This window comes from Patella vulgata, chromosome 1, assembly GCF_932274485.2.
Source record: "Patella vulgata chromosome 1, xgPatVulg1.2, whole genome shotgun sequence".
Taxonomy (NCBI): domain Eukaryota; kingdom Metazoa; phylum Mollusca; class Gastropoda; family Patellidae; genus Patella; species Patella vulgata.
Genome location: NC_065879.2, coordinates 88,691,355 through 88,714,809, shown reverse-complemented (window position 1 = coordinate 88,714,809; position 23,455 = coordinate 88,691,355).

Here is a 23,455-nt window from a genome sequence, read left to right as displayed (position 1 = left end):
ATTAAAAAATTTGGCGGTAACATAATGGAATATAGAAAATTTATGAAGCAATTTATATACCAAGCTTCAGTTCTGGAAAATTACTATGACAAACTAAATTGTTAGAACAGTCAACTTATGACCAACCCAACAGAATAGTTAACAGCTACATAAATTTGAGTGACAGTACGGAAGGGTTTAGTAGGTTTACAGTAACTTCCTTTAAATTCACATGGGGAGCCGCGGTGGCTAGGTTGTTAAGACGCTGACTCGCTAGCCTGGAGGTCGGGTGTTCGATCCCTGCATTGGCCGAGAAAGTTCATCCTGATTCTCAGTGGTGCAGAACGGGGGGGCCTGACAAGAACAGCTGTCTAGTGTATAGATTGGAATGCACGTAAAAGATCCCTAGGTAGTTGGAATTCGATATAAGAGTAGGCGATAGTGCCGCTGCCCGGGCAAAATTTCCCTCATAGCACACTGTACGGCGTATGCCCGTCTTCATTAGCCCAGTATAGGAGTAGGACGTTAAACCCCATTTCATTTTAAAGTCACATGATCTTGCATTCCTGTCTTGTAACGTGATAACCTGATTAATTATTCAAGATGGTTTCTATGCTGTAACTAATCTCAGATACTGTCTTATCATAAACTCTTTGTTTAATGAGTAATACACCACACTTTGCTATGTGGTTTTATAATTCATATAAGTTATCCTTCATGTAGTTTCATAACTATTCGGATGGGACGAAAAACCGAGGTCCCGCGTACACATTGGCGTGCACGTAAAAGATGCCTTTCTTCATTAGCCCAGTTCGGAGCAGAACCCTAAGACGTTAAACCCTATTTCAGTTTATTGAACAACATGGTGTTTATCTTGAAGGAATCAATAAGACAGTAAATGTAGGCATATCTTGTTTCATTTGTGATGCACCTGCGCGAGCTTTTATTAAGCAGATTAAGGGTCACGCTGCATATTTTAGTTGCGAGAGATGCGTTCAACGAGGAGAGTGGTATGATTAAGTCACTTTGCCCCGTGTTGTTTCTCCCTTCCGTACAGATGTCAGCTTTGATGAAGACCTCGATGGACCTATTCCAACTCCCCTCAGGCAGTTGTCGCAGATCGTGCCGGATCCAATGCATTTAGTGTACCTTGGGGTTGCCCAATGATTGATATGGCTGTGGAAAGGCCCTGTAGGTGTCTGTCGAATTAATGCAAATAAAGTTAAGATTATTTCTGAGTTGATGCCCAGTCTTCATTGTTATATTCCAAGAGAATTTCCCAGAAAATTTCGGTCATTGTATGAGGTTGACAGATGGAAGGTTACGAGTTCCGCCAGTTTTCTGACATCACTTGGAAATCTCTGCATTATTTAGTCAGGGACTCCCGACAACTGTGTGCAAGTTGGTACCAAAATTGGCATAATAAGAAATATTGTGAAGTTGGACTCCGACATCAAATTGATTTTTGAACCGTTTGGTGCCGTGTCTGATTTTTTCCAAGAACCACTACCGTCACCCCACCTTGATATTTACAAGGTCTCTCGCCTCACAGGTTCATATATTGATGCTTCATTTACAAACATTACCTGCAAATTTGTCAAGACTTCCGTACAAGACCAGTTCGTGGTTATTCCACTGGTTCATCAGTCTTATTAACTGCTATTGTTTTTTAGATTGAATTTAAAGACTGCTTTATAATATTTTTTAAAATTCAAGATAGTACTTATTCTCTTGATTAGTTTTTGTATCTGTACCATACATTGTAGATTAGTGTTAAATTAGTGTTAAACTGTACACTATCGGAATGCCGGATGCTAATAACGTCATGAAGTACCTGGTAGTCCAGTTTAAGGATGGGAATTTTATTGTGGCATTCAACTGGATTGAGAAAGATAACCAACTTTGCCATTGGCCTCCATACACTGTATTGCTGAAAACCCAAGCTGCTACCCGAAAATTGGAAATTCCGACTGGATCCGGGACATTCCCATATGATCAAAAAAAATTTGGGCAAGGACTGGTGAGTAAATGTTAAACGATTTGCTAATAGTGGTGAATCATGGTTTCAAAATTACAATAAAACCAGCATGTTTTATATGTATTTGTCCCTAATGTTTGAAATGAAATGGAGTTTAACGTCCTACTGTTCTGCTCCTAACCTGGGCTAATGAAGACGGGCATACGCCATACAGTGTGCTATGAGGGTAATTTTGCCCGGACAGCGGCACTACGGCCTACTCTTATATCGAATTCCAACTGTCAAGGGATCTTTTACGTGCACGCCAATGTGTACACGGGACCTCGGTTTTTTGTCCCATCCGAACGACTAGACATGAAATACTGGGCCATGTTTAATATCAAGGTTCAGGTTCGTATTAGGAAATAAAGAATGTCTTTCAGGTGATTATTGCTTCTTTTTTTATATCACAGATGATTGGGGAATGGCCCTACATAAACTCGTTTATGTGTGTATGATTGTATTATTAATCAAGTGCCAACTGGCAATGTCCCAAAACTGTTGCAACGATGTGCTCGAGAATATGGAATTGAACTAAATGAGAAGGATATTCCCAAACATACCACAGTAGAAATGATGACACGAGAACTTGGTATCATTACTCTCATTCAGACAGCAACAGCCATCATGTCGGAGTCTAATGTTACATTACGATTTGATGCTACTACGCAGGAAGGTATTCACATAAATTCGATCCATGTCACGTTCCCGAACTATTGTCTAGTGAGTGCCATTGACCAGTTACCAGGAGGAGCTGGAGAAGACTATGCACAGCACATAGTCCATCGATCGGATGGCATTAGTGTTTTCAAGATATACAGAGACAGATTACCAAGACTGTCGTAAAAAAAATAATTAGCAATATTTCCAACACAATGAAGGACAGGGTGACAGTAAATCACAAGACAATTATAACACTTCGAATGAATCTTTGGGTAAAGAACTATTTGAATTTAACTGTCAGAATTGGCTGTCGATTTAATCCTGGACCATTTAGTGTTTAGACATTAGTTGCCTTATATGTTCCAATTTATAATATGATGGGGAGGACAATGATGTCCCTAAGCACCAGTTAGCTACAGACTTTATTACTTATGATTGTGCATTACTTTAATGTTTTGTAATTTTTTGATGCCTTGCGTTTTTTTTATTTCATTCTACCTTCAACATTAGGCGAGTACTGGCTATTTAAAATCTGAAAATGTGATGTCATGAATCGAGATGGTCCATTGCCCGTAGTTTTACATTGAAATCTTGATTCATCACGTCACTTTTTCAGATTTCAAATAGCCAGTACTCGATTATCGTTGAAGTTAGAATGAAAAAGTGATATCATGAATCGAGATGGCCCATTGCCCTTAGTTCTACATTGAAATCTTGATTCATCACTTTTTCAGAATGAATTGAAAAACACCAGGCATCATAATTTTCAAAGTACTTTATTATTTGAACATTATTTAATGCATTGTTATGTTAATTCTTTCCACTCTGCTAATAAATATTGTTTAAATCAAGTACTGGTTCATTAATTTCTCGGTAATGACTTCTTCTTAATTGACTAATTAACTGACCCCTATGCAAGGCAGAATGGATGTTTCTGTAGCCTTATGTTAGGGCTATCTTTGTTGTAAACTTCGTAGAGATAAGTTCTGACAACTTCTTAATTAACTAATTTGCTAATTAATCACTATGTATATGTGGAAGAATGGATTATTTCATTTGTTTCTGTAGCCCTCTGTCAGGGCTTGGATTGCTGAAAACATCAAAGAGATATCTTAAATAATAAAACAGTTATGTAAATTTTACTGATAAAATTAATTGCGTCGATCACGGTCGTTCCTAATTAATTAATGACCAAAATTAGCCGGATTTTCGACATTCAAATTATCATAACCTTTTTTACTATTTTACCTACAGGATTGAACTAAGTATCACTGGAAAGCATTTTTGAAGCTCTTAAATTATATACATTAAACTGCAATTGGTGTACTTTGACAATTTAAGCCACATGCCTACACATTGGTGTGCACGTAAAAGATCCCTTGGCGGTTGGGTTCACGTAAAAGATCCCTTGGCAGTTGGAATTCGATATAAGAGTAGGCCGTAGCCCGGGCAAAATTTCCCCCATAGCACACTGTATGGCGTATGCCCGTTTTCATTAGCCCAGTTTAGGAGCAAAACAGTAGGACGTTAAACTCCATTTCATTTCATTTGGATTTGAAAAGAAAATTATATATTTGATTATTTCTCAACTGACACAAGTACATTATAGGATTTATGATTATTCTTTTACAGGGCAGGACTGTGTATAGATGCCATGTATTTTAGGGCTTTATTTAGTATATTTTAAAGATATGACTTTAAAAAAAATGCAATTCTCCCTTTAACGATTTCAAGTTTTGTGGTCACAAGGCTTGTAGGGTGACCCACCATAAATAAATATCTCCATATATCTCGACAATTACGCCACAATATTTATATATATGCCAAGCCTCAAATCAGTTTCACACAATTATAGTCACTAAATAAACGATCATGTTGTACTAAAATAAGCTATGACCATTAATCATGTATAAATAATAGACTGAAAACTGGTTCCAAGAGTCGTCCATAACATCCAGACACTTTTGAGTAAAAGATAGGTTACGTGCCCTTAAAAAATTGTTTTGAAATTACTCTCGCTTAACCAGTCTATCGACCATTCTACGTCTGATTGACAGGTCGGGATAATCAAGACTACTTTTTTACGAAACATAACAGAAAGCTAGAACAAGAAATTGAATTTAGAAATAAGCACGTTAGGTCGCTCAACAATCGTTTTAAGAAGCTTGTAAAAGTAAAATGAAACTACTGCTAGTATCATGTTCCCGTCTAACCCGAGTGATTCAGTGTGAGAGAGACTAATATAACCAAGACTATAATACTGTCCCTTTGAAAACTCTCCTGCATTAGAAACCATAATCTTGTTATTGTTGATTGAAATGAAATGAAATGAAATGGGGTTTAACGTCCTACTGTTTTGCTCCGAACTGGGCTAATGAAGACGGGTATACGCCATACAGTGTGCTATGAGGGAAATTTTGCCCGGACAGCGGCACTACGGCCTACTCTTATATCGAATTCCAACTGTCAAGGTATCTTTTACGTGCACGCCAATGTGTACACGGGACCTCGGTTTTTCGTCTCATCCGAATGACTAGACAGCTGTCCTTGTCAGGCCCTCCGTCCTGCATCACTGACAAGGGGAAACCACGCCGGAAAATCTGGATGAACTTTCTCGGCCAATGCAGGGATCGAACACCCGACCTCCAGGCTAGCGAGCCAGCGCCTTACCCACTTAGCCACCGTGATCCCCTTGTTGTTGATTAAGCCATGCTCCATTTTCACTTTCATTTTATTGTATCAGTATTTATCATTGAATAATTACATAAAATCCATAAACCAAAGAACAATTTGTCTTCTATGAATCGTAAAAGACACCACCCAAGGCGCCAAAGCTATGAAAAGCTGCTACATGGTCCGACGAGACGGATTTAATACGAACGACGAGAGTAATAACAGTCCCGCCAAAATTCACATTGATATGCCATAGCCATGAACCATGACGATGTAGAAAGTAGAGTCACAAAAAAGAAAGAAAGAAAAGGCCGCCAGTGACATTTATACTTATTATTTACAATGTCAAACGAAGAGGAAATTTTAAAACATAAGAGGCGTGTCCGTGGAGGCATAAAAGGCTCTGTGAAAAACCTCATTTCAAGTGTAGATGAAGTGCCACACAGCCCAGAACTTCGTCCAAAAATTCAAGCAACAATCAATACTCTTAAGAAAAAGGAGCAAGTATTAGAAAAAATAAATGATGAAATATTAGCATCCACAAAACAGGAAAATATTGATGAAGAAATCGCCACGGCGGACGAGTTTGCTACTTTCATTGGTTCGGCCATATTAGAGTTCGAACAACTATTGATCAGTATTAACAATTCCACTATCTCCCCAGAATCAAAGGTTAATGACATTGTTAGAGACATTGAGGTTTTAGAAAATTCAATTTCGCATGATGCCAGCCCTGTTGCAACACGGAGGGGGCAAATGATGCAGAAACAGATGAACCAAGAAATACAAACATGGTTTCACCCCAAAGAAGGTCACATGTGAAATTACCAGAATTGTCTATGGTGGAGTTTCATGGAAAATTGGAAAACTGGACCACATTTTGGGATTCGTTTGAATCCACAGTTCATAATCATCCACATTTACCGGATATTGATAAATTTAAGTATTTGCTCAGTTCTATTAAAGGAGAGGCCGCCCACACCATTGGTGGTTTATCCATAACCTCAGATAATTACAGAAAGGCAGTGGAAAAGCTGAAAAGAAAGTATGGAAATAAACAAAAAATCATTGATCAAAATATGGAAGCCCTGCTAGCATTAGAAGTCAGTGGTAAGGGTTTGAGGTACATACATGACACTATAGAATCCCACAAGAGTTCATTTATATCATTGAATGTACCCTCACAGAACTATGGAAGCCTGTTGACGTCAGTAATACTAAAGAAATTACCGAATGATATTCGTCTTACTATCAGCCGAGAATTGAAGGATGACGATTGGGATTTTGACAAATTTCTTGAATTGTTACACCAGGAAGTTGAAGCCAGAGAAAGAGCGTCTATAAAACCACCGAAATATGACAAACCACCATTAACCAATTATAATCCTAAATTTAGTAAACCAGTCAGTCAGAACTCCAGTTACATGAAGAATATAGGCACAGCTACAACATTGTTTACACCATCCAATACGCCCAGTTACGGTCCAACCTGTACCTATTGTCATAGTTCTCATGCCTCTTAATTCCTGTAAAATTGTTACAAGTGTACAAGCCAGAAAAGAGATTCTGAGAAGATCCAAAAGATGTTACATCTGTCTCAGAAAAGAACATTTTAATAGAAGTTGTGATGGTAAAAACTGTCAAAAATGTGGGCAGAGACATCATATAAGTATTTGTTCTCAACTCCACCCTGACTTCAATAATCGATCAGAAAATCCAAGATATGCCAATTATAGCCAAGATTTTAGGTATCAAGTTCCGCAATCCCAGACTTCTAATTATTATCAACCCATGCCCCAACCAGGTTACACTCCAAGGAATGATTACTATAATGAGCCTGCAAGAAGTCAGGATGCCAATCCCAGTTATAAATTTCCAAATAATGGTCAACACCGTTATCCACCCACACAACAACGGCATCCGTCACAGTCAAGAGGCAATAACCCATATCAATCAACGAATCCAGCTCAGAACAGCCTCACAATGTTATATTTTGAATCCACGACTCCTGTTCTATTACAAACGGCCCAATGCCATGCATTTCATCCAGATAGTTATTTTAGAAGAACAGTTATAAGACTTTTATTAGACAGTGGTAGCCAGAGAACATATATCACCATGAAACTTCGAAATTATCTGGGTTTGCCGACAATTGCTAAAAGAGACATAATCATAAAGACGTTTGGTTCATCCAAAGAAACAAAACAAACCGTAGACGTTGTTTATATGAGTATACAATCCCCTCATGGTGATATACAGCTGAGCGCATTTGTGGTCCCATTCATATGCGAACCATTAACCTGTCAACCTTTAAACCAGGCCAAGCAGTATTTTCCACAATTGCCAAATATATCGTTTGCTGATAGCTGTTCGCCAGAAAGTAATGTTGAGATAGACTTATTGATAGGATCCGACCAATATTGGAGTGTTGTCACCGGAGGTATCATACGGGGGGAGTCAGGACTCTCAGCCATTTGTACGAAATTAGGATGGGTATTATCAGGACCATTACACACTAGTGATGTGTCCATTGAAGAAAATACAAACTTTATCACTACCCATGTATTAAAGTGTGATACCCAATTAGAAGCTAGTATTTCGTCAAACCAATCAGAACTTGAAACCAGTCTTCATAAATTCTGGGACTTGGAGTCATTAGGCATTAAGCCAAGATCTGTTTATGAAGATTTGAGTGAATCAATAATGTTTAAAGATGGACGATATCAAGTACATCTACCATGGAAAACCCCTCATCCCTTGTTGCCTGATAATTATTTGACTTGTTTCAAACGTTATGAAAGTTTAATGAGGAGACTCAACAAGGAACCTGAAATTCTCAAAGAATATGACAAGACCATTAAGGATCAGCTCAAAAATGGAATTCTGGAAGTTGTTGAAGATAGCAATATTGGAGAAGTTGGTAGAACTCATTATTTGGCCCATCATTGTGTTATACGTGAGGATAAGGAAACCACAAAACTCAGAATTGTTTTTGACGGGTCAAATAGAAATCCAGGTCCTTCTTTAAACGATTGTTTGCTAGTAGGCCCCCCACTGACACATCATTTATTAGATATTCTTTTGAGATTCAGAGTAAATCGAATTGGACTCACCGGTGACATCGAAAAGGCATTTCTCATGGTATCCATAGCAGAAGAAGACCGAGATGTTCTAAGATTTATTTGGACCAAGGACATTCATGATCCTAATTCACCATTTCATATTTTACGGTTTACCAGAGTGACTTTTGGTGTGTCATCCAGTCCATTTCTTTTAAATGCCACAATAAAATACCATATGGAACAGTTCCTGGAAGATGACCGAGACTTTGTCAAGAAATTCATGGACTCAATTTATGTTGACGATTTAAGTTCAGGTGCCAATAGGCTCACTATGGCAGGTTTCAACTTTCGGAAATTTGTTAGTAATTCATCAGAACTCATGGATCGAATCAATACCAATGAGTCGTTATCGGATGATTTGAAACCCCAAGAAACTGTTATTCATGATAATCATATTATTAGTGATGAAGATAGTTATACCAAAATTTATTTCGGTTCATCGGACTTTAACAGTGAACAAAGGATACTAGGTGTAAGGTGGAATTATATCTTGGACTTATTCGTTTTTGATCTCCAAGAAATAGCCGATTTAGCAAAAAATTGTGTTCCCACCAAAAGAAACATTGTAAGTCTGGCTTCTAAGATATTTGATCCTTTTGGGTATTTATCACCAGTAACAATCCAGTTCAAAATGTTATTCCAAGAACTCTGTAAGTGTAATTATGATTGGGATAATGAACTCAAGGGAGATAATCTAGATCACTGGACCACTTTAGTGGAATCATTACAAACCAAAACTACATATTTTCTTCCAAGATGTTTATTTTATGGCGTTTCCGAAGCAGTCATAAGTATTTCATTACATGGCTTTTGTGACAGTTCCATGAAGGCTTACGGTGCAGTCATTTATCTTAGAATTGAAACTACAACAAACTGTTACATTCGATTTCTGGTCTCAAAAACTCGAGTTTCACCCATAACTCAACACACCATACCACGTTTAGAGTTATTATCTGCTCTTGTATTGGCCAGGTTAATGGAGAGTGTAGTCAAGGCCTTATCAGACCAATTAGATATCCAAAAACTCTATTGTTGGACCGATTCAAATGTATCATTATATTGGATCAAAAGCATACACCGTGAATATAAACAATTTGTTCAAAACCGTGTATCAGAGATTCGTAACCTCACACCAATTGACTTTTGGGGTCATTGCTCAGGAAAATCAAATCCAGCAGACATTTTATCTAGAGGGATATCACCATTAGATCTCTTAACCAATACATTGTGGCAAAATGGACCAAGTTGGTTAATTCAATTCACAGACACTACAGGTAGTGGAACTGACAAGCCCGATATAATTCCAAATGAATGCATCCAGGAAATGAAAATTCAGGAACGAGATCGTGTCACCACTAGTCTCATGATTACAGATTCGTTAAATACTCACATCAGTCAAATTATCAATTGTGAGGACTTCAGTGACTATAATCGCCTAATCCGTGTAACCAGTTATGTTCTTAGATACATAAACAATCTCACAGCCAAAATAAGGGAAACTCGGAATTTAGCAACTCATTTGACTCCAGACGAGCTCAATAAATCCAAGAATTTATGGTTAAAGGACAATCAATCAGGTTTAATCGATAATTCCAAGTTCAACCAGTGGAAGCATGAGTTTGATTTCTTCACTAGCCACGACGACGGGTTAATCAAGTGCCAAGGTAGACTTCAAAATGCAGAAATTTCTGATTCATCCAAAAACCCAATTATCTTGAACTCACAACATCATGTGACCCTATTAATAGTTAAAGAATGTCATAATCGTGTCATGCATGGAGGAGTAAAATCCACATTTACTCAGCTAATTTGATGCTAAGCCATATCAAGTGTTAGCTCCGCCCCCACTTCCTTCATTTCGTGTCAATGAATCTACACCTTTCAGTCACACAGGAGTAGATTTTGCTGGACCTTTGTATGTTAAAACGCAAACCCAAGAACTTCAAAAGGTATGGATTGCCTTATTCACCTGCTGTTCCACACGTGCCGTCCACTTAGAATTACTACCAGATCTAACAACAGAATCATTTCTTCGCTGTTTCAAACGTTTTGCTGCCAGATACGGAACTCCAAATGAAGTCATCTCTGATAACGCGAAAACCTTCATATCCGCGTCAGAACAACTCCAGAAATTCACGGATGATCCAGTCATTAAGAATCATTTTTCCCAGGAAAGAATTAAATGGTCTTTTAATCTCGAGAAAGCTCCGTGGTGGGGAGGCATTTTCGAAAGACTCATAAAATCCACAAAAAGATGTTTACGGAAATTCGTTGGAAATGCCAAATTATCATTTGATGAACTCTTAACTGTTATTGTAGAGATCGAAACTATTCTTAATTGTAGACCACTATCATATGTGTCAACCGAAGACTGGGAAGAACCGTTAACCCCCTCACATTTACTTTACGGTCGTCGCATACTCGGATTACCAAGCGAAACAAAGGACTTAACTAAAGACTTTAATCCAGTGAAACCAAACGAAATGCGAAGAAGACTTAATCATTTATCTATGATATTAAGTCACTTTTGGTCAAGATGGAAGGGGGAATATCTTTTAGAACTTCGTAATTCTCATCGAAGTCATTCATCCAATACTTCCAATATCATTTCAGAAGGTGACATTGTAATCGTTAACGACGAAAATCAACCACGTAGCCTTTGGAAGCTTGGAAAGGTGGAGAAACTCGTTACAGGAGATGATGGACTTTCGCGCGGTGTCAAAGTCAGTACTAATGGAAAATCATTTAATCTACGCCGTCCAATCCAGTTGTTGTATCCATTGGAAGTCAGTCATAAGACAGAAACCGACAACCCAGTGGTCATCGATATAGTTTCACAAGAAGCCAAAACTATTGAAACAGAAACCATACGTCCACGTCGTAAGGCAGCCGTTTCGGCAGATATCAAACGTAAAGGATGGATAACTCAATTAACCCAGGATAACGAAGATATTTCATAATCCATTTTAATCATTATATTTGTGTTACAATTTATAGGACTCCAATAATCCTTTACAAGAGTGCTTATCCGTTTATGTTAATTTTCCATGTTTATTATCTGTGTATTATTATACTGTGTTCTATTTCCCATTGTGCCAGGACTCAATTACCAAAGACTCATATTGTGATAACCCTTTTTTAAATTTTCATTTATCAGGGCCATCAGAGGGGAGTGTGAGAGAGACTAATATAACCAAGACTATAATACTGTCCCTTTGAAAACTCTCCTGCATTAGAAACCATAATCTTGTTATTGTTGTTGATTAAGCCATGCTCCATTTTATTGTATCAGTATTTATCATTGAATAATTACATAAAATCCATAAACCAAAGAACAATTTGTCTTCTATGAATCGTAAAAGACACCACTCAAGGCGCCAAAGCTATGAAAAGCTGCTACATTCAGAGATATTATTTGTACTAAACCAAAAGATGCCGCTCTTAACGGTACAGTTAATGATAAAGCGAATTAAAAAATGAAACGAACGTAATTTCTAAATCTGCTGTAATAACCAAGAAGTTTAATTTTACTGCTATTCAAAATCGTCAACAATAAATTTTTTACGGCTGTAATAGTTCATAGATTTGTAGAGAATTGCACGTGCCATGGCTATTTATAGTATCATACTGTCAGAAAGTTGGTCTCGGCACGGCGAATGTGCACGCTTCAGTGGTAGTCCCGAACTATCAGCGGTGGACTGTATTTCTGTGAGTACATGGGTCACTTGACAAGAGGAATTATTCGTCTTCAATGGAAGGGCATGTAACTCATGTATGTCAATCTAACTCATGTAGGTCAATCCGTCTTAATTAAATATAATTTCAATTAACTTAGCATGGAATTGTTTATTTAAGTACAATAAACTAGATTTCAAGAACAAAAAAGTACAATAGTTGATTTTGTTCAATAATACTTATGTTTAACTAAGTGTGACCTAGTTATTATCTCCCTTTCAAGTTTAGTTTGCCGCTGGTCATCGTATCCACGCACAATGGTCGTCATTTAAATACGGGGGAAACAAAAGAAAAGTGTGGAAGTGGACGTAAAACTCTAGGGCATTCATGTCTGACGTGACTCCCATTTTTGTGTCTCAATATTTCATTGTTGGTTGGAGATTTGGTCTTACTTATTGGTTTTAATCTTAAACCCCTATCCCCGAATTTATTGGTTTTAATCTTAAATACTCAACCCTAAAATCTAAAAGTGATGGAAATAGAAAAGGGAGTCGGATCAAACATGATCGCTAACTCTAGGAACGAACGAACGTATGTGTGCCAGAAGTTGTTAAATGCTTCAAGAATCCAAATCTCATTAATTAATTTTTATCTAACTAATTGTTATCTCCCTTAATTCTGCTCACTCGTTCAGTGAACCGAATACAATTTGGCGGGTCGTTAGATTTACCCAAAACACCCTGTATTTTTAATAAAACAACGTTTTCAGTAATTTCGGAAGGCCTGATAATGACAGCTGTCTAGTCGTTCGGATGGGACGAAAAACCGAGGTTCCGTGCACACTGGCGTGCACATAAAAGATCCCTTGACAGATGGAATTCGATGTAAGAGTAGGCCATATATATATATTGCCGCTGCCCGGACTAAATTTACCTCATAGCACACTGTGTGGCGCATGCCCGTCTTCATTAGCCCAGTTCGGAGCAAGACGCTAAAGGAGTAGGGTCGCCTGTCCATCCTCGTGGGTTTTCTCTGGGTTCTCAAACTGCTAAAGACCCCTACGCACAAGCGAATTATTGAAATAAAAATTTGATCTATGTGTTTGTCCCGAAATGACCTAGATTTTGAAATGACCTAGATTTTGTCCCGTGGACATTTTTTCTCTCTCTCTCGTACTCAGCAACTTGTCATTGTTTGCTATCTCTTCAACAACTTGGATGTCAGACAAAACCCTCACCTCATAAGCCATCTAGCTTAAGGTGGATGGTTCAGGAACCATATCAAAGGTTGCACCAGTAAGACTCTTTACAACACCTTAAAAGACAGTCTCAACGGGAACTTGACTTTCTAAACATGAGTATGCTGCCTTTCTAAATCCAACACTGTCTTTAAATTGTTTTCAGCAAAGATCACATTGCCTTCACAACTGCAACACATTTCCCCAAAATTACACCTCAGCCCATCTACCTTTTAATCCAAGAGCAGAAATTTTCTTTTCTAACAACCCTTAAAGATTCTCTACTTCATTTTCTACTTTTGACTTCTCAGTATTTATGATGGATCTCGATTGGTTCAAATTGGCTGATTGAGTTATCACAGAATTCACTTCCACGACTTTATTTGTGCTTCCAAGGTTTGCAATCTTTTTGCGGAGATCAATCTCAATTGTTTTTTAACTTGCACCTATCCTGTCTCAACCCAGTTTCTATAGCCACCTTGCGTGCAATTGCTTGTTTAAAATATCCATTTTATTAAACGAATCTTCTCTTTGAACCACATCAGACCGATTTCTGAGAAATTTAATTTTTGAGCGGAGACCTTTTGTTTCATTTGGCGAAAACATACAATTTACTATAAGCATTTGGGTTGTGCACAGTTCCCTGATCGGATAATAGTCTTTTCCAATTGACCTGCCTTCTCTTCAGCAGGGGCTCACAAATGTTCATTCGTGACTGTTACATCCACTGTAGACATGGCCTGTCTTTTCTCATTAACAGATATTACCATTTCATTGACTTCTTCCTCCGAGGATTCATCCAATCCAGAGTCTACTTACATAGCCCCGTGTTCATGCAGTGGAACAACAATTTCCGCATCAGGGAAGGCCACAATACTGCCCTAGTCACGATCAGGTTCACCTTTGTACCACAGCTGAGAGAGCTGTAACATTGATAATATCAACACCATTCTTTTCATAACGTTCTTTCAATTTATTGGCTAAAGCCTTAAATCTGTTCTTTTTGTCAGTCTTGTCATACATAAATTGAACAAATCCTTTCAGGGCCATCTCGAAATAGCAAGGTATTTTCATCAACAGTATATATCATATAGTATCACAAAATCGGTATATGATGATATAGTATCACAGAATCAGTATGTAATCATGCAGTATCACAGAATCAGAATATACTCATACAGTATCACAGAATCTGTATATAATCATACAGTATCACAGAATCCGTATATAATCATACAGTATCACAGAATCCGTATATAATCATACAGAATCAGTATATAATCATACAGTTTCACAGAATCAGTATGTAATCATACAGTATCACAGAATCAGTATGTAATCATACAGTATCACAGAATCAGTATGTGATCATACAGTATCACAGAATCGGTATGTAATCATACAGTATCACAGAATCAGTATATAATCATACAGAATCAGTATATAATATACAGTATCACAGAATCAGTATGTAATCATACAGTATCACAGAATCCTTATATAGTCATATAGTATCACAGAAACCGTATATAATCATACAGTATCCCAGAATCAGAATATACTCATACAGAATCAGTATCACAGAATCCGTATATAATCCTGCAGTATCAAAGAATCAATATATAACTCATCACTATCGTTTGTATCTTGTAAGGTAACTGTCTGTAATTATAAAACAAAATGAGACAAGTTAGCTTTGGCATGATATCGTGATTTAAAGTTAAACCTTTACATTTGACAGTATAAGAGATTTCGTGTGTATTTTCAATTTTCAATGCATAGCTCTTAGGGGCCGTGGCACAATATTCGTGTATGCAACAGGAATGATCTATTTCATCCGTAAAATCCCCTAGTGACACAGGGACATCATTGTCTGTGTCGAAATAGAGTACCCTATGTGAAAAAAATAGTCTTGTCGAAATAGAGTACCCCATCATTCAATTTGTCGGAAGACTCGTACAGTTTCATACGTCCATATGCCGCGGTGAAAGCCCCGACATGTGGAGCAGGGGGTATAAGATCGAGGCGAGGTGTAAACTGAACCCAAACAACGTCCTCTGAGAGGATTTCAATATTCTTCACTTCTGTCGTCCCATCCTACAACATGTCGTAGAAGACTTTGGGGTCAACTACGATAACTCATTGCACTCTTGCGTCGGATCGTTCTGCAAATTTACCCCAGAGAGTTAAAACATAACGTATCTCAGTCCTGGGCTTCTTGATATATTCTTATCCTCGAGAAAAATGTTTTCGTGTTGTTTGTAATCTGCAATATATTCCTTACGCTTTTGCTCAAGTACAGGCCAATCAATATGACTACACGTATCTAAGTTATTACAACTTCTGTGTGAATGATATCCATTGACAAAATTCAGCGAGACAATGGTAACCGTTAAAATCCTCCCTCTCCGGTGTTCTTCGCACCACAAGCACTGATTTATTTATCGATGTATAACGGACATACACGATGGGCTATACATAATATGGGGACGTGTATATTATTTTTATCTAACATAGTCACAAAATCATAAAAAATAAAATAATACCTTTACCGTCTATATCTTCATTTAAACTTTAACACCTATGATTAGGGTTCCACGTACAGTTGTGTACAATTATTACATTTCCGTACATCACAAAAATTGTTTTTACCGTAGTACAACATTTAAGGCATGCCCTATATTTCGTGCATGTTGAAACAGTGTATAGTGTTAAATTTTGCTTATGTCGATCAAAACAGGTCTGTCCACGAAGGTATCGGTGACAAATTCCTCATTTTATCCTATTCCTAGCCTCTATCAAGGAACATTCTCCAGTATATCTGCTTGATTTACACACATTTGCACAAACTTGTCACTTCTTGTTCTTATTGGGTTTTTCACATTTGTCACAGTAATGGCTACAGTTTAAACAGACCATGATTGTTTTTGATGTAATAGAAATGATTTTCCATTAAATACAATCTTAGAACAGGGACCCCTGGAATAGCGAGAGAGAAATGGGGTTTAACGTCCACTCGACACAAACTAGGTCATTTCGGGACTAACACATGGTTCAATTCTTTTTTTCATTCATTCGCTTGCGCGTAGGGGTCTGTAGCTGTGGGAGAGGACCCGGAGAAAACCCACGAGGTTGGACAGGCGACGCTACTCCTTGTCACGTACAACCGGGGAGTCGAAACCCCGCCAGTTGACTCAATGACAGACCATATGATACAGCGCGCGCGTGCTAACCATTCACCCCCCCCTCCAAGAATAGCATCTCCTCTGTATATAATACAGTTAGCTGCCTGGGCATCCTAAATCACAATCTGATATCTATCTTTTAAATGATCTTGAAACTTAACCCATTCAATTCGGCGAGAGGCGTAATGTGGGGTCCACACCATGCAGTCGTACAATTTCTTGGTCAAATTAATCTGTAGTGGATGTCTTTTAAGGTTAGTTTTTACTTGGCTGTAATATTTGATTTGTTCGGGTGCCTGTGGTGTTTTTTGATGAAACATTTTTCATACCCAGAATAATAGATTGTCCGAAGCATGTTTGATAGCCATCGTTGGGTACCGGTGTAAGGAATGTTTTCGCTTTAATAAAAGCCTGATTTAAAACCACACTTTTTGTAGGAATGTAAACAACCGATATAGTTGTTCTTGGCTGGTGTATTCTTCAAAATCGCTCATTTTATAACAAACAAACACATGACAACTAACTTTTCTGTTGCTTTAGAGTCTTTTGTCAACCCTTGAAGTGTTATTTGTAGCATGCACAGTTGTTTTGAGCGATGGTCTCCAGGATCGGGATCACTGTGATACTTCAAACGTACGAGATTATCCAACATCAAAATCAAGTGACACTGCCTAAGGCTGACCATTTGAGTTACATTACCAACTAGACTATCTTACGTAATATGATACTCCTTGATATAGGTCTGGTGGTAGAGCTGGCCATCCATCGACTTTGATATAAGGTTGTTTTCAGCAATGCTGTAAATCCATATTTACTTGTGATGTTGAAGAGCGTAATTATGCTGTTCATTAAAAGTTTCGTATGTTATTCGTTGTTGAAAATTCCAATAAAAGTATTAATAGAGTTCATTAAAAGTTTCGTCTGTTATTCGTTGTTGGAAAATTCCAATAAAATTTTTGTTAAATGTATTAATAGAACTTCATATACAGAGTACAATCGTTCATATTTTCTATTTAAGAAATTTTCAGACAAGTTCCTGTGTTAAAGAGTATCTTTGTTAATGAACATTTCAAGAATAAGTTGCATTTCCATACATCCGTCGACACTCATTTTCTCGGTTACGTTATATAAAAACAATATATATGTACATAATTTCTTTAACCGGATGTCGTCATGGTGTTAGGGAATTAGAATCAATGAACATAATATGATGACAGTTCAACGAATGATATTTGTTGTTGCACATGTTCAATATAACCTGTTTTGTTAATTTGTTGGTTGGTGCTTCGGGGTTTCAAGTACAGCCGACAATAATGTCGACTGTATCCAACAAATCCTGGATACCAGGACACATACGTTGAAGTCTCGTTTGCGTAACAAAGTATCTCAACACAAACCATCAAATACTTGACTGTTGTGTACTATAAATCTAGAATGTATGTTGGCCATTAGGGTTTTGTTCTTACCAAAACGGTCTTGCACCACTTCTGTGTGAATGATCCATTCACAAAATTCAGCGAGACAATGGTTACCGTAAAAAATCCTCCCCTCTCTCTCCGGGTTCTGTGCTCCACGGGCATCTCACGGTTAATTGAATTCTTTGTCGATGTATAACGAACATACACGAGGGGCTATACATAATATGGGGACGTGCATATTATTTTTATCTAACAGTCTCAAAATCATAAAAAATAAAATAATTGATACTTTTACCTTCAATATCTTCAATTAAACTTTAACACCTGTGATTAGGGTTACACTTACAGTTTTGTACAATTATTACATTTGCGTACATCACAAAAATTCTTATTAGATGGGTCTACTTTTTCAACACGTGCATCTACCATAGTATAACATTTAAGGCATGCCCTATATTTCGTGCATGGTGAAGCAGTGTATAGTGTTAAAGTTTGCTTAGGTCGATCAAAACGGGTCTGTCCACGAAATGAAATGGAGTTTAACGTCCTACTTTTCTGCTCCTAACCTGGGCCATGGTTGGGTACTGGTGTAAGAAATGTTTTAGCTTTCATAAAAGCCTGATTTAAAACCACACGAAATGAAAACAAGCCACCACTTTTTGTAGGAATTTAAACAACCGATATAGTGGTTTCGTTACCTAAAATGAAGGTTTTATTCGACTGCAAAATTTTTAGAATTTCGTGGGAATCAACTCTAGTGTCAGGCGTGTCTGAATTGGGGTGATTTATAGTTAAACTTACCCTTTCCAGCCTCTGTATGTTAAAATTGGTTCGGATGCTATTTAATATCTCGGTGATCAGTTGGTCTTACGAGTTGGGGTCCAGTGATGTGTCGCTGTTAACAATCTTCAACTGTAAAACTTCTGAGGCCACATTAAATTTCCTGGAGAATCGTCTTCAACATACACTTGCATGTATACAGTGCCAAATTGAAATTGTAGCCCAAAACTATGACAAATTAATTCTGTGACCAAGATCATTACAGGTTGAAGTTTAGTTTTCTAATGATTTCCTATAATCAGGTATTTAAAGTTATGACGTCTGTTGCGCACCAGACATGGTATTACCCAGAACACTCAATACCACATTACTTTGTGACATGTACCTATTTTTTTCCCAACAGACAATCTTTATGATTAGTCCTTTTATGAGTGCGAGATGCACATTTACATCTGGATTCACTTGGTGCAGTCTTTCGAAATGTATCCATGGCATTTCCGGACAGAGTTTGTTCTGGATCGAAAGATATTGACACACTACCATCGTTATCATCATCGGACACAGTTCCTTAAGAGTGCTGCAGCGATTTTGCGCTAAGCCATGTCTTTCGCTCCAGTTGTTCTAAAGAACAAGCCCTTTTCAGTAACGTCTTAGCACCCCTTTATTCATTTGAAGTTGTTAATTCTCTCCGTTTTATCTTGCGTTTCATCTGTATCTCCCATTGCTTGAGTAACTTTGGCAGCACAGGCAACCCTAAACGTTTATACAAATCTTCAATCCAACAATACTTAGTCCCTATGTTGTTGTTCATAAAAACTGAGTTGGCCTGTAGCAAACCAAGATTGGTTGAAACAACATAATGCAAACGGTGAATATTCCAATTTTTACTTCTAAAGTGTATTAGAATGTTATGTACACTTTCTGGTATATTGGAATGGCCTTTACCCAAATCTGGATGAATTATCTGATTCACATTCACATGAAAGGTTACGTGCCCTTGGCATGCTACAGATCGGCACAACACAGGCGGTTGTGGCGCGGACGATGAATGTTTCTCAGTCTGTCATAAGCAGGCTATGGTCCAGATACCGTGATACACAATCTGTACAGGACAGACCACGCTCAGGTCGACCAAGGGCGACAACTCAAGCCCAGGATCGATTTATCCGTACCTTGGCCTTGAGAAATCGTGTCATCACAGCAAATCAGATCAGCGCTCGTCTTCAAACAGACACTGGTGTGAGAGTGAGTGGCCAGACGATTCGGAATCGACTGCATAGGGGTCACCTTCGCGCCCGACGTCCTCGCGTGATCCCTTGTTGGAGAGATCATCACATTCAGGCAAGACGTCGTTGGTGTAGGGATCGTCAACACTGGGATAATCGACGCTGGAGCAATGTGATGTTTTCAGATGAGTCAAGGTTCACTGTTGATTTTTTGGACAGACGTAGGAGGGTGTGGGATCGTCGAAACGAGCGCTTCCAAGACGTTAGCTACGAAAATAGCATCTTTAACAAATCATATTTCATTTAACACCATATTTAGACCATATCATGAGCATCTATATCTGCTTAAGACTAAAGTTATTCCACCTTTCGGTATTCGCATACAACCCCTTTTGTCTGAGGCTGGTATCAGCCTGGACAGTATTGCGAATACCCCTTTCTTTAGGACTCCACCGTGGGCTATATCTCCCCCAAAGATTGATTTCCATCTTACACAACATAAAAAGAGAGATACTAGCTCTACGGTGTTTCAGTCTCTCTTTCGAGAGCTGAGGTCTAAATATGGTGATTATGCTCCAATTTATACAGATGGTTCGAAAGATGGTGATCGGGTAGCTTCAGCTACCGTGACACCATCTGAGACCATTTCTGTCCGCCTTCCACCTGCTGCTTCCATCTTTACAGCTGAACTCCAGGCCATTCTTCAGGCTTTGGAGTTCATTCAATCAACATCTGATTTAAAATATATAATTTTTACTGATTCTTTGTCCTCACTGCAAGCAATAAATAATAAACAGCTTGAACACCCATTAGTAGCAGACATTTATGGTCTATTACTATCAAACGAGTTCATCAGCAAGGACATTGTCCTTTGCTGGCTCCCCAGTCACATGGATATAAAAGGGAATGATCGAGCAGATTTGGCTGCCAAGTCTGCCTTAGATCTTCCCTTATCCGAATTTTTAACGCCATACACGGATTTTAAATCCTGTATAAATAATTTTATTTATGACCGCTGGCAACGGTCTTGGGATCTTGCAGGCACAAACAAACTTCATCACATAAAGCCTCTCCTTGGAGAATGGCCAAGCTCCTACAGGTCTAACAGGAGAGATGAAGTTATTTTGTGTCGCTCTCGAATTGGTCATACTTTTTTAACTCATATTTTCATTTTGAAGCGAGAGCCTCAACCGGAATGTGTTCACTGTCATGTTCCTTTGACAGTGAGTCACATCTTGATTGAGTGCAAACATCTCAAGTATATTAGATCTAAATACTACCGTTGCCAGTCATTACGTCAGCTATTTGCTCAACCGGAGCTATATGATAAAGTGCTAACATTTTTAAAAGAGACAAACCTTTATTCTCAATTTTAATTGTATATATTAAATCATGTATATTGTTTTAAATATTTATATATGTAAAAGATTTGTTATATTTATTTTAATTATATATTTTCTGTGATATTTGTTTTTATTTACATATATAAATTCAATTATGTGATATTGTTTTAATTTGTCTCGTTAGATTCACCATATGTTTGGCGCAATATAGCCCGGTTGGAGCTGACGTGCCATTAAACAACATTTCATTTCATTTCCAAGACGTTAACGTCATCAGACATGATCGATTTGGGGGTGGTTCTGTTATGGTGTGGGAAGGCATCACTGTTGCTGGAAGAACGGCTTTACATGTTGTTGCAGGGCGTGTTACAGGCCAGTACTACCGGGACAACATCTTGGCAGTCCATGTTGTGCCGTTCGCACGACGTCATGGCCGCCGTTTCATCTTCCAGGATGACAACGCAAGATGTCACAGGGCCAGGATCGTTACAGGTTACCTCCAACAACAGAACATCACCACATTACCTTGGCCAGCACTGAGTCCCGACCTCTCCCCCATCGAGCATGTCTGGGACATGCTTGGACAGAGGTAACGTCAACGTCAACAACGTCCTGCCAATGTCCAAGAACTTGCTGCTGCGTTGCAACAGGAATGGGACAATCTGGACCAAAATGACCTTAGACGTCTCATTAGGAGTATGCCACGTCGGATCAATGCTTGTTTGGCAAACAGAGGAGGATTTACCCGTTACTGACTTGGTTGTGATGCTGTGGTAACTTTGCTGTTTGACCCCGGGTATCATTTTACCCTTATAATGGTCAGTCTGTGCCTTACTTAGTCTAACGATCATTTGGAATAAATCGATGAATGTGAACTTCATTTCATTTTGTCATTTGTTTCTTCGTCAGATTCATTAGGTGACTTTAATAACACTTAAAAATCAAATATCCCCTACTTTTTTTGAATAGTATTTAAAATATTTTTATTAAATTGTATATTGACAGTGATATAATTGTACACTATTATATTTTCTTGATTATTATATTGTATATTAACTAGTCAAAAGCCAAGACTTTATGATTGTATTTATATTGTATCATTATCAAATATTTGTGATTGTACTATAGGCAAATGCCTTAAAGTTGTAAATAAATTATTTATTATTTAAAAAATCCTGGATACCAGGACACATACATTTTACGCACGTAATTTATTGTATTTCATCAGGAAATGCGTTCAAAATATGAGATTCTAAAATAGCAGGCCAAAGTTTCAAACTTCCCAAGTAAACCAACTGTTTTCTTTGATACGTATGGAAAAATCTTCATACTTGTTGGTTGGAGGGCTATAGGACTATTTCATAACTGTTTTTACCCATGATGTAAATACTAGTGCCAGTATCGATGATAAAATTAATTGAAATGTGGTACTTTCCAACTTGGATTATAGTTGTTGCATATGGTATGCAATAATACAAAGTAAACTCTGAAAACGCTTATATCGAATTCCAGCTGCAAAGGGATCCTTTACGTGCACACGGGACCTCGGTTTTTCGTCCCATCTTAACGACTAGACAGCTGTCTTGTCGGGCCCTCCGTCTTTTATCACTGACAAGGGGAAACCATGTCGGAAAATCAGGAATAGCTTCCTCGGCCAATGCAGGGATCGAACACCCGACCTCCAGGCTAGCGAACCAGCGTCTTACCCACCTAGCCACCGTGGCTCCCACCAATGCTGGAGGACCCTAATGTGGAGTATGTAACTGACTCAAAATCGGATGGCCTCTGCAGAGTTATTTCGGTACAATCAACGGTCACACGCACTCTTTATATAACTCTTCAAAACACTCTGGCATGATTTTTTTTTTAACTTTCCTCCTTGGCATCCTAGCGTTGATGTCTCATAGTATATGAAGCATACACTTTACCCAAGTAGTGAAAATTCGAGACACATGACTGTCACTGATTCTGAATCTCTCGGACGGGTGTAAATTAGCGGAGCCCTATTTTTACTCGAGTTAAAAACATTTCATCGATGGGTTGCAACTTTCGTTTTTTTCCATCAGAATTTATTGAGCCCCAATAATTAATATACCCCATTTTTAGTTCCAAAATTTATATATCTGTCCTAGACATT